The sequence below is a fragment of the Podarcis bocagei genome, assembly GCF_964188305.1.
Source record: "Podarcis bocagei genome assembly, chromosome: 2".
Lineage (NCBI taxonomy): Eukaryota > Metazoa > Chordata > Lepidosauria > Squamata > Lacertidae > Podarcis > Podarcis bocagei.
Genome location: NC_138126.1, coordinates 56,960,132 through 56,973,880, shown reverse-complemented (window position 1 = coordinate 56,973,880; position 13,749 = coordinate 56,960,132). Strand labels below are relative to the sequence as shown.

General features: G+C 44.0%; 1 long non-coding RNA gene across 1 annotated transcript; it reads left to right on the top strand.

Annotated features, from left to right (window-relative positions):
• Positions 1-239: 239 nt before the first annotated feature.
• On the top strand, positions 240-1,694 carry LOC308582262. Its single transcript, XR_014005586.1, has 2 exons — positions 240-361; positions 1,273-1,694. It is a non-coding gene; the product is annotated as an uncharacterized lncRNA (long non-coding RNA).
• The last annotated feature ends 12,055 nt before the right edge of the window (positions 1,695-13,749 follow it).

Genomic DNA, 13,749 nt, shown 5'->3' with positions numbered 1-13,749 from the left:
GCTAATTTGTTTCTCTCTCTGTTCCAACACGACCTTCAAGGCCTCAGGGCAGTTGCAAGAACCTCAGTCTCACCTCCGCAACAATAACAATCCTGCAAAGCAGGTTAGATTTTGGTTCGTCCTCGGCTCCTGGTTCACACGTTGGATGGGTCCAAGCAAGTGTACATCAGGGGGCGACTGGGACTGCTCATGTGTGTGGACAGGGGAAGCAAGCTCACTGGTTGTAAAGAGCCAAGAAAGAGTAAGACCTCTGCTATGTGAATACCCTTGGAAGGGAAGGAAACAGATCACGGCCGCCACAGAACTGAGGTGTGGTGCCCTTGGCTTTGCTGCCAAGACAGGTAGAGGACAGAGAGAAAAAGTAAGTGCGCGTGGGTGGTGAGGAGAAGGAAATGGGGCACTATAACCAAGAGGAGGGCAAGTGGGTGGATGGCTATAAAACCATGTGAGTATGACGCATGGAAAGATATTGGGACACTTAGTCTACATGTCAATGCCCAGCATCGGTATATACTGTTTAGTTCTTTGTGTTGTCCACTGTTTGGGAGAAAGGGAATGAAAAATAAGGGGTAGGGTGTACTAGGAGAAAGAGGAGCTTGTGTGAACTTAGGGCAGGAAAAAAGCAAGCACATTGTCCCACAAAGCATAATGAATGTAAGGAACTCACTGTCCTAAGAGGTGATGATGGTTTAGACTTGTGCTGTGCTGAAAATTGCTTCTGATTTTTTTTTAAATAACCATTCTCCATTGATAAGAAAACAAGTTACATTTCAAAATTATCAAAGGGGATAGAAACTGCAAACCATATTGCCAGTCGTCTGCACCCTGCAGCCTTCCTGGGTGTCCACATTTCAATTTAAGCTCAGAAGAAGACGTTGTGAAGAAACAGATCAGGAAGTGCAGCCAGCGAGGGAGGCTGCAGGTTGCTGGGGTATGTGGAGGGCACCCGGTGGCAGTGGGGGGTGGCAGCCCCCTTAATGTTGGGGGGGGCTGGGACGAGCAAGCATGGATGACCCTGCATCTCCCTAAGCATTGTGGGTTGTGGCCATGGGGCTCAGCGATGTTGCTCATGCATTGCATGTAGTAGATCCCAGGTTCAGACCCAGGCACTTCCAGTTAAAAGGATCAGGTAGCAGGTCCCTAGGAAGTCGCTGTCAATCAAAGTACAGTTGGTACTACTGGCTAGGTGGCTTAAATAGCCTGACTGAGTAAAGGCTGCTTCCAATGAGTTCCTAGTATTTGTTGCAAACAGAAACTCTTTCTTTATCTCAGCCAGAAGCCTCTCTTCATGACTTCCCAGAAGCTGATATGGAACAGTTTTCTTGGAAAGGGATGTCAAGCACTCTCCATTTTCCTTGTATCTTGAGCCATAATCATCAATAGGCACTGGCTGCCAGAACAATAAAGTCAACGTGAGCTTTTCTGAACAAGTGGGAAGAGGTTGCTGAATTCCATTACCTCTCCCAAACAACTGCACATTATCCCTTTATATTGCTTTATGGCTGCTGATTGATTGCTCCATTGTTTGGCTCCTTTCTCTATTGCTCATTTGGTTTTTATTATTTACTGTGTATATTTTAAACTGATTCTTCTTCACTTCTCTGTTAGCTGCTGCAGACATTTGTGGGTTTGTGTTTTCGTAACTGAGAGGTGGAACAGAAGTGTTTTAAATAAAGTCAAAAATAAATTTTCAATTATCCTATGACTGTGGTGACAATGGAAACTTTTCCATGGAGGGATTTGGCTCGGGTTCAGCCTGAAGCATTCAGAGTCTGGTGTGTTCTGTGGCGCTATTTCTTCTCCAGAACAGAAGGATGTTTCGAGATGTTAAGTGCACTAATAATGGCAGGAACTTTAGTTGGGCTGATTAACGATGATGACAGTATTTAATGTAAAAGGCTCTCTAAATCCTTCTGTACAACAGCACTAATTACTTTGCAGTCCGATGTGCTGCACTATCAGAGCTAATGAGACCACATAAATCCAGCTAATTATTCCTCTATTATGGTTTATCTATGACCTTAAATGCATACTCTATCCATTGGATTGCACCCCACTAATATTATTCCATCCTGTTTTCCCTAGCATGTTAGTGTGCTTATGTTGAATGGATCCTGAGAAAAGATAGAGACTTAAAGCTCCCACTGCAAGTACCTTGTCAATAATTTGTACAGAAAGACCTATGTGGCTGTTTGTTTCTGAAGACTGCTGTTATTGCATCCCAAGAAACAATCTTAGGTGTCCCATGGATTTTGTCTTGCATATCAATCAATTCTGAGATGCAGGAGGTAATCATGGCAGCCCCATAGCCGTGCCCCAAAAGTGAATCTAAGAATCCAAGCATCTGTATGTGTGTAGCAGTAGCAGTACACAGCACAATGCCGAATCTATTAGAATCAGCTGGCAGTTACAGACAAGGATGGTGCCAAGCTTCAGGAGATCCGTGGCAAGGTGCCACAGATGCCCCCTGCCATTCGCTCACCCGCTGTTGCTTTTGCAGCGGCAGCAACACACTTACCACCCTCCTTGCTGGCCCCAGGGCAGCGTTTTAACATTGGATAGGTGGCAGTTTCATTTTTGATTCCTGTCCTCTGTAACCGCCTGCCATTTTAATTTGTCCAAAATGCAATACCCTGCTCTAGATCTGTAAAATGTGTTGATGGAACTGCAAACAGTGGGTTGCTCCCATTCAAAAGTGGTGCCGCAGCCCGCCTAGTGCTTGAAATAACGGAGGGTGGGAAAGCCGCACAGCGAGTTTGGGTTCCTGGGGGGCCCTTATAAACTGCTGGGGGGTCCTTGGGCAGTGCCTGGCTTTGTTGACTGCTGGCACCAGGCCTGGTTATAGAATAGTGAGCTGGCAAAGGAGGGGTGTCACAGTTAGCATGTTAGATTTGGGCTGGGGAGAGCTGGGCTCACATCACTGGTTGGCCATGAAGTTGCCATGGGCGCACTATATTCATCAAAAAGCCCCAGTTCCAGATGCAACAGGTCCTGCAGTGAAAAAGGAACCTTAGATCAGGACAGAAGCATTGGCATAATCACCAGTAAAACCTATTCAATGTAAGCCTGTCTGAATGAGGCAGTTTACAGAACGACAACATTGGGTTGTCATTTGCATACAGGGCAATTTCGTAATCTTCGATACCATTTTTAAAAAATATGCTGCATGCTTCTTTTTTTTAAAGAATTTATCTGGGTCTAAACAGTAATGAAGACGTTGGAAAGAGGAAGAACACTCAACCCAGAGCACATGTGCATGTGCACGATAAGTGGTGTTTACATTGACTTCCTCAATATGAAAGATGCATTATCATTTATCTGGGCACACTCTCCACTGGTTAGTCCTGCGTTCAAACTATACCAAACAGCCTGAAATGGCAAAGCCTTGGGGAAACCTAAGCTTGTTCACTTCTGATCTTAATGGGTAGAGCCTAGTTAAAATGATCACAGCAGTCAACATTTTTGAAACAGCTGGAAAACATCTGGAGCTTCTAGCTACCCCAGCAAAAACAGTTCATAGTTGTCACCATCAGAGCAGATCTGTTCGTCCTTTGCTTTTGGCATTTCCCCTTTCAACAAAGTCCTCGGGGCAGCTACCGAAACCACCAGTCCCTTTTCCTGGGGAACTTTTGGGATTGTAGCTCTGTGAGGAGAATAGGGGTCTCCTAACAGCTCTCAGCATGCCCTAACAAACTACACTTCCCAGGATTCTCGGGGGGAAGCCATGACTTCCCCCAGGAACTAAGATCAATGATGTGGTGCAGCCGTGTCCTGTGTTCCCTTCTCCTCATCTTAGGCCTGAGGGTGGGGGCAGAAGGGGCCAATGGTTGCTCTTGCCCTTTCTTCCCACCTCACTCTAGGTTTCCTTGCCATTGTGTTCCAAGAGTGGTGTTAAGGAATCGGTGCTTGGAGTTGGGAATAGAATGGATGAAGAAGGAGGAAATGAAACTTAATACAGACAAAACAGAGATGCTCATGGCCCATATGCCTGTGGCTCAGAGAGTGGATGTTCAACCTGTTTTAGATGGGATAGTACTGCTCTTGAGGAATCAGGTTTTTTTTCTCTCTGTCTCTCTCTCCCCTTCCTCTTTGCTGTCACTTTCCAAGCAAATCCCCCCTCCCCGTTTAGTTCTACTTTTGGCTGGCATTTGGCCTATCCATTGGCTGATTTTAACTGGATAGCTTTAATCTCTCCTGCCATATAGATATTGCTCTGTTCTGTCTCTACTTCATATTACTTTCTTTCCTGATTCTTTCTGTGTATTTTTAAAAAATATATGTTTTACCTTTCGATGAATTATTCATTGTTAGCCACCTTCGGCAATATTTCTCAGAGAGGTGGGATGTAATTGCTTTTAACGAACAAATAAGTTTGAAAGAAATAATATTCCTACGTGCAAGCTAACAACGGGGTATTTATAAAGATACAATTTTTCTAATTCACATGGAATCAGAAGTGGGGCGCTCTGGTTTAGTCCCATCTCTTTGTCACTCACAATTGCAAACTGGGCATACTTTATGTGGCAAAGTTGGTAAAAAGCAGCGGTGTCACCAAAAAAGGAACTCTTTGGGGACCATAAGTTGCAGCTTGATTTTCACACCAGTTAGTTCCTCTTGTGATACAGAACACCCTTTTGACCCTTCAAAATGCAATTGTTCAAGCAAGACACCAAATACTAAGTGGACAATGACTCAACACCACCAAAAGAGCCGTTTTCCTGCCCACCAGGGACTGGTCTTTGCCAGTGCTATTTTCCTAGAAAAAGAGCTGTCAGAGATCACCATGAGCTCCTCCTTTATTCTATCAGAATGGCATTGGCGCTCACCTGAATAAAAGCCCTGGATACTGTAGCTTACCTGACCCCACAGTGGCACGGAATTGGTTCGAACCAGGACCTCATGACTTTTGATCTGCCAAGGTGAGCATTGTCCACCGGCATTCATATGCTGGGACCTGCCAGACCACTCCAAGCAGGGAACAAAAACAGAGTCTTTATCAGGCCTCTGTAGCCACCATACATGGCTGGTGGGCTCCATTTGGCCTGGTCAGTCACAGCTTGAGTAGCCCTGGTCTGAAAGGCTGGTGCTGCCTGCTCACTTATTCCCATGCCCCCTTCCCTGTTTCTCTGATGCAAATTTATTTTCCACGGGAAACCGGTTTGAGATGATCTAGCAGACAATAGCAGAACAAGGCCGATGGATGAAAGAACAGGAGGCAAGGGAGGCGGGGGATGACGGCAGCGTCTCAAGGCTATAAACCATTTGCAGGAATGCAATAAACTCCACCTGTAGACAAAACACTATCCATGTGTTTACTCCAAGATCTGGAGTTTTATCACTTCCACGTTTGTTTCACGGCCTGTTATGGTCTGTGTTTGAAGTGAGGGAGGAAATGAATACCTGGTGACTTGACATATTTCCACCCTGCCTCTCACGCTGGAAGACAACAACACATCACATTCATGGAGCTGCAGTAAATGGAGAAACTCTCTCACTCCATTAAATCAATTTCCTTGTGCTTCAGTCTAGAATCACATGTTCACCAGAACCATGGAACGTTTTGGCTTTGGGCACTTTGCTAGGCATAAAAAATAATTCAGATGAAGTGGCTCTCCCAGCAAGAAAGAGTGGGCTGCTTTGAAATGAAGGAAATCCAAGAACCTCCATATGGTGGTTTGCACTAAGATATATACAATGAATTGCCATTAATTTCAACGGCATTTGCTTCCTTAAGGTTACCTACAGTGGACCAAGACAAAATTCACCTGTGTAGCAGAGAGAGAGGAGAGAGGAAAAAATCTCTGGTAGTCTTTCTTAGCCTCACCAGTTTTCCACCCTGAGCTACAGCCTCTCACACGCAATGCTTCATGGTTCTGACTGGAATCTTGGATCATGAACATGAGGCTAATAAACAACAGATGTGAAACTGTCTTTGGGATTTGGTCTTCTAAACATCATTTCCTTCTCAGGTAAACCAGTCCATCAAATCCTGGCCAAATACGTTGAGTGTGTTTGTTTGTTTTAGTATTTGGAAAGCCACAAATAATAAACCACCTATGCACATGCCCCATTTTGTTCCATGGGACTTCTTTTTCAGTAAATGGCGGTAGGATTACTGCCTGAGCACTTGCAGAGATGGACCTTGGGGTCTCAAATTTCAGCGGCACCCTGTGCGACACCAAAATTTGGCACACACACCCCTCTACCTCTCGCCTTCCATTCTACATCATAGCTGCGGTGCCTGCTGTACTGCCCCCAAGGCTTTGCTCCTAGTGTGACTGAACTTTAGCAAATGCAGACAAGCTTCATTGTGAGCATTTTGACCCCCATCACAATAAAATACGTCTGGGGCATCTATCTCTCACTTGGTTATTTGCTGAGAGAGTTCAGAAAATGCTGATCTCAGTCGATTTGCAAAATTACTGTGAACCAGGGCAGGCGAGATCACATGTGCCACTTACTCTTTGCTTCTACCTGTCATTTCACACCAGCTGGGAGGTCTCCTTGTCTATCTCATTTAAAGAATAAAAAAGTACCTGCTATGAGTTGCAGATAACCACGGGATAGGGAGGGCGGAAGTGTTGGGAGTGACATAATTCTTCGGAAGAGAACCACAGCCACTTTGCTTCTTCCTTTACCAATAGAATTTGCCCATTGTTTCTTTCGTACTGTTTGTATTTATGTGACAGGCGTCTAAAGGAACCTCCTGCTGCAAATCAAGGGGTGGTGAAAGCCCATGAAGGAATTTCATATCAGCACAGGGTGCCAGATTGTTGCAGAATCCCTCCCCTGCCTCCTTACCTCACTGTGGTGAGCCAAGCATCCCCATAGCCTGCGCATGCAGAACAGGGCTGCCAGATACCACGGGGAGAATTGTACAAGGCTTTTTGTCACAGAGACCAGATGGTAGGCTACAACACATGCTCCTTCTCCCAAAGGCCCTTCCAGAAGGGGGAGCTTAAGGGCTTCACTGTGTCCTGTGGAAATTCCTTCCCACAAGGGCAGTTCAGCTGGTCTGGCAATCACTGCCTTGGAGGTCATGCAAGGTTATTTCAAAGCCATGTCTCTGTATGATGCGATTTACAAGACACAGTAAGAAACTGATGCATATTTAATATATTAATCTATTATTTGTCCTGGATACGAAACATGATGAGTTATAATTTAGGCCAATGGGCTGCATCCGCATGGAATAACATATACAATTTATACTAGACAAATATTCATGGTCAGACAACAGTCAGGCAAATATCAAATATGAACAAACAACTTATGCATTAAGTTTAACATGTAGTTTTTCCAAGAGCAATAAAACGTACAGTGGTACCTTGTTTTGTGAATGTAATCCGTTCCGGAAGACCGTTCGAGTTCTGAAACGTTCGAAAACCGAAAACTCAGTACAGAAGCCTCAAAATGGAAAACTCAATACAGAAAACTCAGTACGGAAGCCGTGTTTCCAATTTGACTTCTGAGGTACATTTGAAAACCGAAGCATTTCCTTCCAGGTTTATGGCGTTTGAAAACCGAAATGTTCGTCAACGGAGACGTCTGAAAACTGAGATACCACTGTATTTGAAACCACACTCTTGCACCAGTACTGCGGACTAAATGTCTTCTACATAAGGCTGGCCAAGCATACTCCAGGGATTGTCCATGTAGGACTCACAGGCTCCTGCAGAGGCCTTCCTAGTGCTCACTGGGTTCCCTGGGATGAAGAATTGACTGTTAAACCACTCTGAGAATTGTAGTTCTGTGAGGGGAATAGAGGGTCTCCTGACAACTCTCAACCCCCTTAGGAAACGACACTTCCCAGGAATTTTGGATGAAGCCACAACCGTTTAAATGGGCATGATGCTACTTTAAATGCACAGTGCAGATAGGGCCTAGGTGTAACATGTAGCCTGACCTGAAAACTGGGTATACTACATTGCTCATGATATAATTGTATAGGCACTCCTGGATTTATCAGTCTTGTGTGCCCCCGCTCCCTGGTTGAACTGATGGGTAACCACAAAAAAGCTTCAATCAAAAAAAAGCTGACAAAAAGAAAGCTCTTTGAATAAAGTGACTAATAAAGCTAGTCAAACAAAAGGGTGCTATATTGGATTTTCCTGTGCATAATAAGAGTCAAAAGCCTTCAGGCTCCATCCCGCCTGGGAGCCCAAACAAGAAGAAAGCAGCTCTCAGCTTTGTTCCAGGCGTAGCATGGATCATATGGAGGCAATGAACATATCATCTAGGTAAAAAAAATATCTAAGGATGGATGCTGCCTTCTGATGAAAGGGCTACATCAGCAGCCCACTGAAATAAAGAGAAGCTGGATCAGGTCCAACATGCCTGGGCAGCACATGATAAGACCCAAATGAGCCATGAATTGCCTCAGCCACAGCTTCTTGCTTGGAGGGATGGTATTCCATCTGGAAGCCATGTGTGTGATGGGGGAAAGCTCGGAAGCTACAGAGACAGCATCAAACTCTGTACGAGGTCCTGGGTTTATGTTACCTTTTGGAGAATGGACAAAGTTCACCTACCTCTGCCATGGGGATTTTGTTCATGGAATTACCTATGAAATGGCAGCACCAGGTTAATTCGGATCCTACCATTTGTGCAAACTACCATGAAAACCATGATGATGCACACCTGCGGGTGGCTTTGCTCTAGTATCAAAGTCAGAGGGAAGCCCCGTCCCTCCTGCCTATGTGTTGATGGGATGTCTTGATCCTGGTAAACTATAAATATTCCTAGGGCAGCTATCAGCCCATAATAGATTATTGGGAAATTGTGCTTCTGAATTCTCATGCCCTTTATTGCTCCCTACCCTTTGGGCTGATCGGCTGGTGCATGTTATTGTCCCCAGTCATCCAATCACCATCCCAAACAGTTCAGAGGCATTCACAATGGCAGCAGCCCCTCTTGGATTTCTACTACTTGCAATTGCATCAGCCGTGCTGCTGTCCTGAGCCTTTGATAGTAGCCAAGAAGGGCTTAACTGTGTGAATCCAAAACTGTCAGTAATGCCACAAAATGGATAGGATCACCACTATCTGACATTCAGTCAGACCCAGATATAAGATTGTAGCTATCCTGTTATAGTTTATTTGAAAGTTTGGATATAAATAACATAAGCAATAAATGTCTGCCTGAGTTACTGGAGACCCAGCTTAAGGGCTGGTTCAGAATGCCAGTTCCTGGAATGGTACAGTTCTCTAAACACAACTGTACCCCCTCAGATTTCATGTGGGAAAGATGCCATGCCCCACATGAAATATTTGTATTTCTGATGCATTAGGCCCATAGCCTTCTTTCTGGAACATAACAGGTTCATATGGAAAAAATAAAAATAAATAAATAAATTGTCCAGTAGCACCTTAGAGACCAACTAAGTTTGTTCTGGGTATAAGTTTTCGTGTGCATGTGTATCTGAAGAAGTGTGCATGAACACGAAAGCTTATACCCAGAACAAACTTAATTGGTCTCTAAGGTGCTACTGGACAATTTTTAAATTTATTTCGACTGTGTCAGACCAACAGGGCTACCTGCCTGAATCTACTTTCATATGGGACACAGTTTTGATGTGGGAAAACGTTTTACAATATGCAAAGCCTATGTAAAATTTGAAGTGGTAGAGTCACTTGAGAAGACTGTACCACGCCAGAAACTGAATGTATGTATTAGCCCTAGATATAATTCTACAAGAGCTTTCTTTCCTTCAGTCAGGGTCGGAATGTGTGTTCTGTTCTTCAAGGCTGAGCTGCACATCTTTGTTCTTCCACTTTTATTTTTATTTTTTAAAGGCCCTGTCAGTTTGTGAGAACTGGGGGGCTAGAGTATGAATGAGAAACTAAAGTCATAAGACGAGAGTCAGGATCCAGTGGTGAGCTTTTGAGAAGGCCCAGCACCTTCCTCCCAGAACTTGAGAGATGTGCTCCTGTCCTCTGTAAAGCCTTTTCATTGCACCCCTGCAATCACAGCCATTGTTCCAAAGCCTTTTGTCTCAATAGTCATAAACAAGGTGAATAAACTTGCCCACAGGTAAAAAAAATACAAGGTACCCACTGGACTAATATTTGTTGAGCTGTACAGAGCGAACACTCCCCCCTTCCAGGAATTATACATTATCCGGCAAGTCTTTTCTTTTCCACATATAGCTTCACTTTTGACCTACAAAAGCCACATCAGATTGTCCTCATGGCAATTAGTCAGGACAGCCAGGTGAACAGACGCTCGTGACAATGAGTGTCCCTAAAGTTCCCAGTGATTGTTAGCCAAAGGTCACCTGACTTGTGGCGATTACCACTTCTCCTTTAACATGACAGCTTCCTGCACAAGGCAAGTGGGCAACCTGATTCATCTGCCAGAAGCAGAAGTTGTGGCTTCCCTTCCCAACCTAACGCACCTTATGCATTTAGGAATGGATGCTGTTGGAGGGTGTACGTGCGTGCGAGCGAATGTGTCTATTGGAATTATCTGAGAGTTCCTTTGTTTGCATCCAGAAAGATGCTGATTGAATGCAGAGTCCAAATGAGTTTAAAGCATTGCATAAGTACGCGTAAATAACCTTTCATCTATAAATAGTTTTTTTTTATAAAAAAAACTTGTTAAACGAATGTGTTGGGAAAGATTTCGCTTGCTGTATGGCAGCAAGCCACAAACATCTGCTACAAAGGAGAGAAGTCCTATCCCCGGCTCTGAATTGTGGTCCATGTGTGCCTTCTATTAATCTCTGGTTTAGGAATTTTGATAGATTGGCCACCTCCGGGGTGTGACTGTGGTGTCCTCAGCTCTTTTCAAGGCTTCCCTTGTTGTTTCCTGTGTGGGCGTGCTGCGGGTTTTTTTGCTTGTTTCTGAGAGGGAGTGTCATATGATGGGTCAGCAACTTCTGATCTCTCTGTCTGATCCCACTTCCTTCCTGAGTTTGATAAACAGTCAAAGGAACTATTTATGTGCGCATATGGATGTTTGTGTCTCAGATGTTTGCCTTGGCTCTTCCAGTTGTATTGGGTTTTTCTTTTGGGGGGGGGTCACTTGTTCTATCTGAGCAGATCCGCTCAGCTCTCTCTTTCTCCCATCTAGTTACCACAGATTGACTGGGGGGAAACTTGCACTGGTGTCCAGCAGGGCTGGGGAATAAGTTCCATTCACTTCACATTTTTTAAAATAATAATTTTTATCAGTTTTACATATAATCACATTGCGCAACATCATATCCTCTTATTAAATCTCTTTGGCTCAACTGAGCCTGATGACTTCCCTCCCGCCCGCCTAATGGTTTACAAAATTAAATTTTGCTTCTTTGCATTTCACTTCTTTCCCTAATATTGTTATATCATTACCTAAAATATTAAATTACTCAACCTGAATAGGTAGCAATTTCATCTTACAAGTCTTCAGATAACCCTGCTAGTGGTGTTAATTGCTTACAGTTGTCTTTCAAATATGATATAAAGAGCCAGTGTGTTGTAGTGGTTAAGAGCAGTAGTCTCGTAATCTGGGGAACCGGGTTCGCGTCTCCTCTCCTCCACCTGCAGCTCCTGGGTGACCTTGGGCCAGTCACACTTCTTTGAAGTCTCTCAGCCCCACTCACCTCACAGAGTGTTTGTTGTGGGGGAGGAAGGGAAAGGAGAATGTGAGCCGCTTTGAGACTCCTGAAGGGGAGTGAAAGGCGGGATATCAAATCCAAAACTCTTCTATTCTAGTCTTTTTGGAATTCTTGGTCTCGCTGGTTCCGGATTCTTCCCATCAGTTTTGCCAGTTCTGCAAAGTCCATCATTTTCATCTGCCGCTCTTCTTTTGTTAGTACTTCATGTTGTTTCCATTTTTGGGCTAACAACATTCACCTCACATTTAAAGGTGAACCTAATTCACACTTACTGAAACAATACGCAAGCTGAACTGAATTTTGCAGTGCTCTTCTCCAGGCAAGCAATATGTAGAAAAACACAGTGCAGGTAAAAATGCATTTGTTAGTGAAAACAGCATACACACATGCTTTAGAGCAGGGGAAATTGCTTTGCAAAATTGTGCACATTATGCTAACACCATATAAAAATGTGCCTATTAGGAGAAATCAGCGCTAAAGTACTGGTGAAATTTTGTGAGGTTTTTCTTTTTTTAAAAAAAAAAATGCAAACGGATGTAGAAATGTGGGAAATGGTACTTAAGACTGGAAAAATGAGAAACTGAGAGAAATCAAAATTGACAAATTTGCCCATGTCTGGCTTCAAGTTGTGTCAGATGGTATGTGACCACCACACAATTTACTTAAACTAGTCTAATAACCATTACCTCTCAGCAGGCAGCTCTTGGAGCTATAGTTTGTGACAGGAACAGAGAATTCACATAACCTGGTCCTTTGCCATACTATAATTACCAGAATTCTTTGGGGGAAATCATAGCAGTTTGATTGGTGTAAAACTGCAACAGGTTCTTAGTGTAGCTACTTCAGAACTCTCTTACTTGCAGCACTAAAGTGTCTGGCTATGGAACCTCACAGTATGAACACATACCTTCTAGCATTTCATAGGTGGTGTTAAGGATACCCTTGTGCATTCCTTTTCTGTGACCAAGAGGTGCTGCCTCAGAGACTGTCCTACATTGCATCTAAGTAAGGTGCACTCATAAACACATGGCATTGGTGCATTTAGGTAATTTTAGTCTCTGGGTATTACGGTATTACAGAGCCTGTTCCGCTTCCCATTCTTTTTTTTTTTAATCATTTTTATTGATTTTCCAATAAAAACAGCCAATCAACATATCCACATCATAATCCAATTAAAAACAAGAAACTAAAATAAAAAAGACCAAATTGTAATCCAAATTGTAATTATTAATTTTTCTGGGCTCCCCATAGTCTGGACCTTTGAAGCATATCTCCAAATCTTCAGTCCTGCCTCTTCTCGTTGTTTTCATATTTTCCGCCTTCTGGTCTTAACGCTTTAAAGCTCTCTGTCCCTGGCTATGCGATTCTCAGTCATGTCAAAAATCATATGTCCTTTCATCCACCGAATACAGCTTTATTTGTAAATATATATTTTTCGCTTCCCCCACTCTTTAGATGCGTACTGGGAGCATGAGATACAAAAAGGGTTATGTGCATGCCCCCCCCCAAAGGGCCAGTGGCGATTCACTTGTGGCATTTGCCAACTTATCCAGCTAAATGTTAGGTAGTGCTTATGAAAATTGGCTTTGACTGTCCACATGCTTGATCCAGTCTTCTCCTCCTGTATCTCTTAGATGTGCAGGCAGGCAGTGGGTCTGCACATACAATTTTATGTTAAATGATGGGAGTCTTCTTGTCATGTGTCCATGACAGCCAATGAGCAGGCCCAGTGTGGTGTAGTGACTGACTGCGGGATTGAGGACCTTGGGAGACCAGGATTCACATCACCACTTGGCCATGAAGATCACTGGGTGACCATCTCTCAGCCTGACCTAACCCACAGGCTTATTTTGAGCATAAAACTGGAAGAGGGAGATTCGCGTATGCCACCTTAAACTCCTTGGAGGAGAAGCCGGGGTATAAATGTAATAATAATAATAGTAGTCATACCTTGGGTTGAAGATGTTTCAGGTTGAGTGCTTTTGGGTTGCGCTCCACGGCAACCCGGAAGTAACAGGACACGTTACTTCCGGGTTTCGCCGCTCGCGCATGCGCAGACGGTCAAATGACGTCATGTGGAGAAGTGGCGAATTGTGACCCGCGCAAACATGGGTTGCGTTCGCTTCAGGATGCAAACGGGGCTCCGGAAC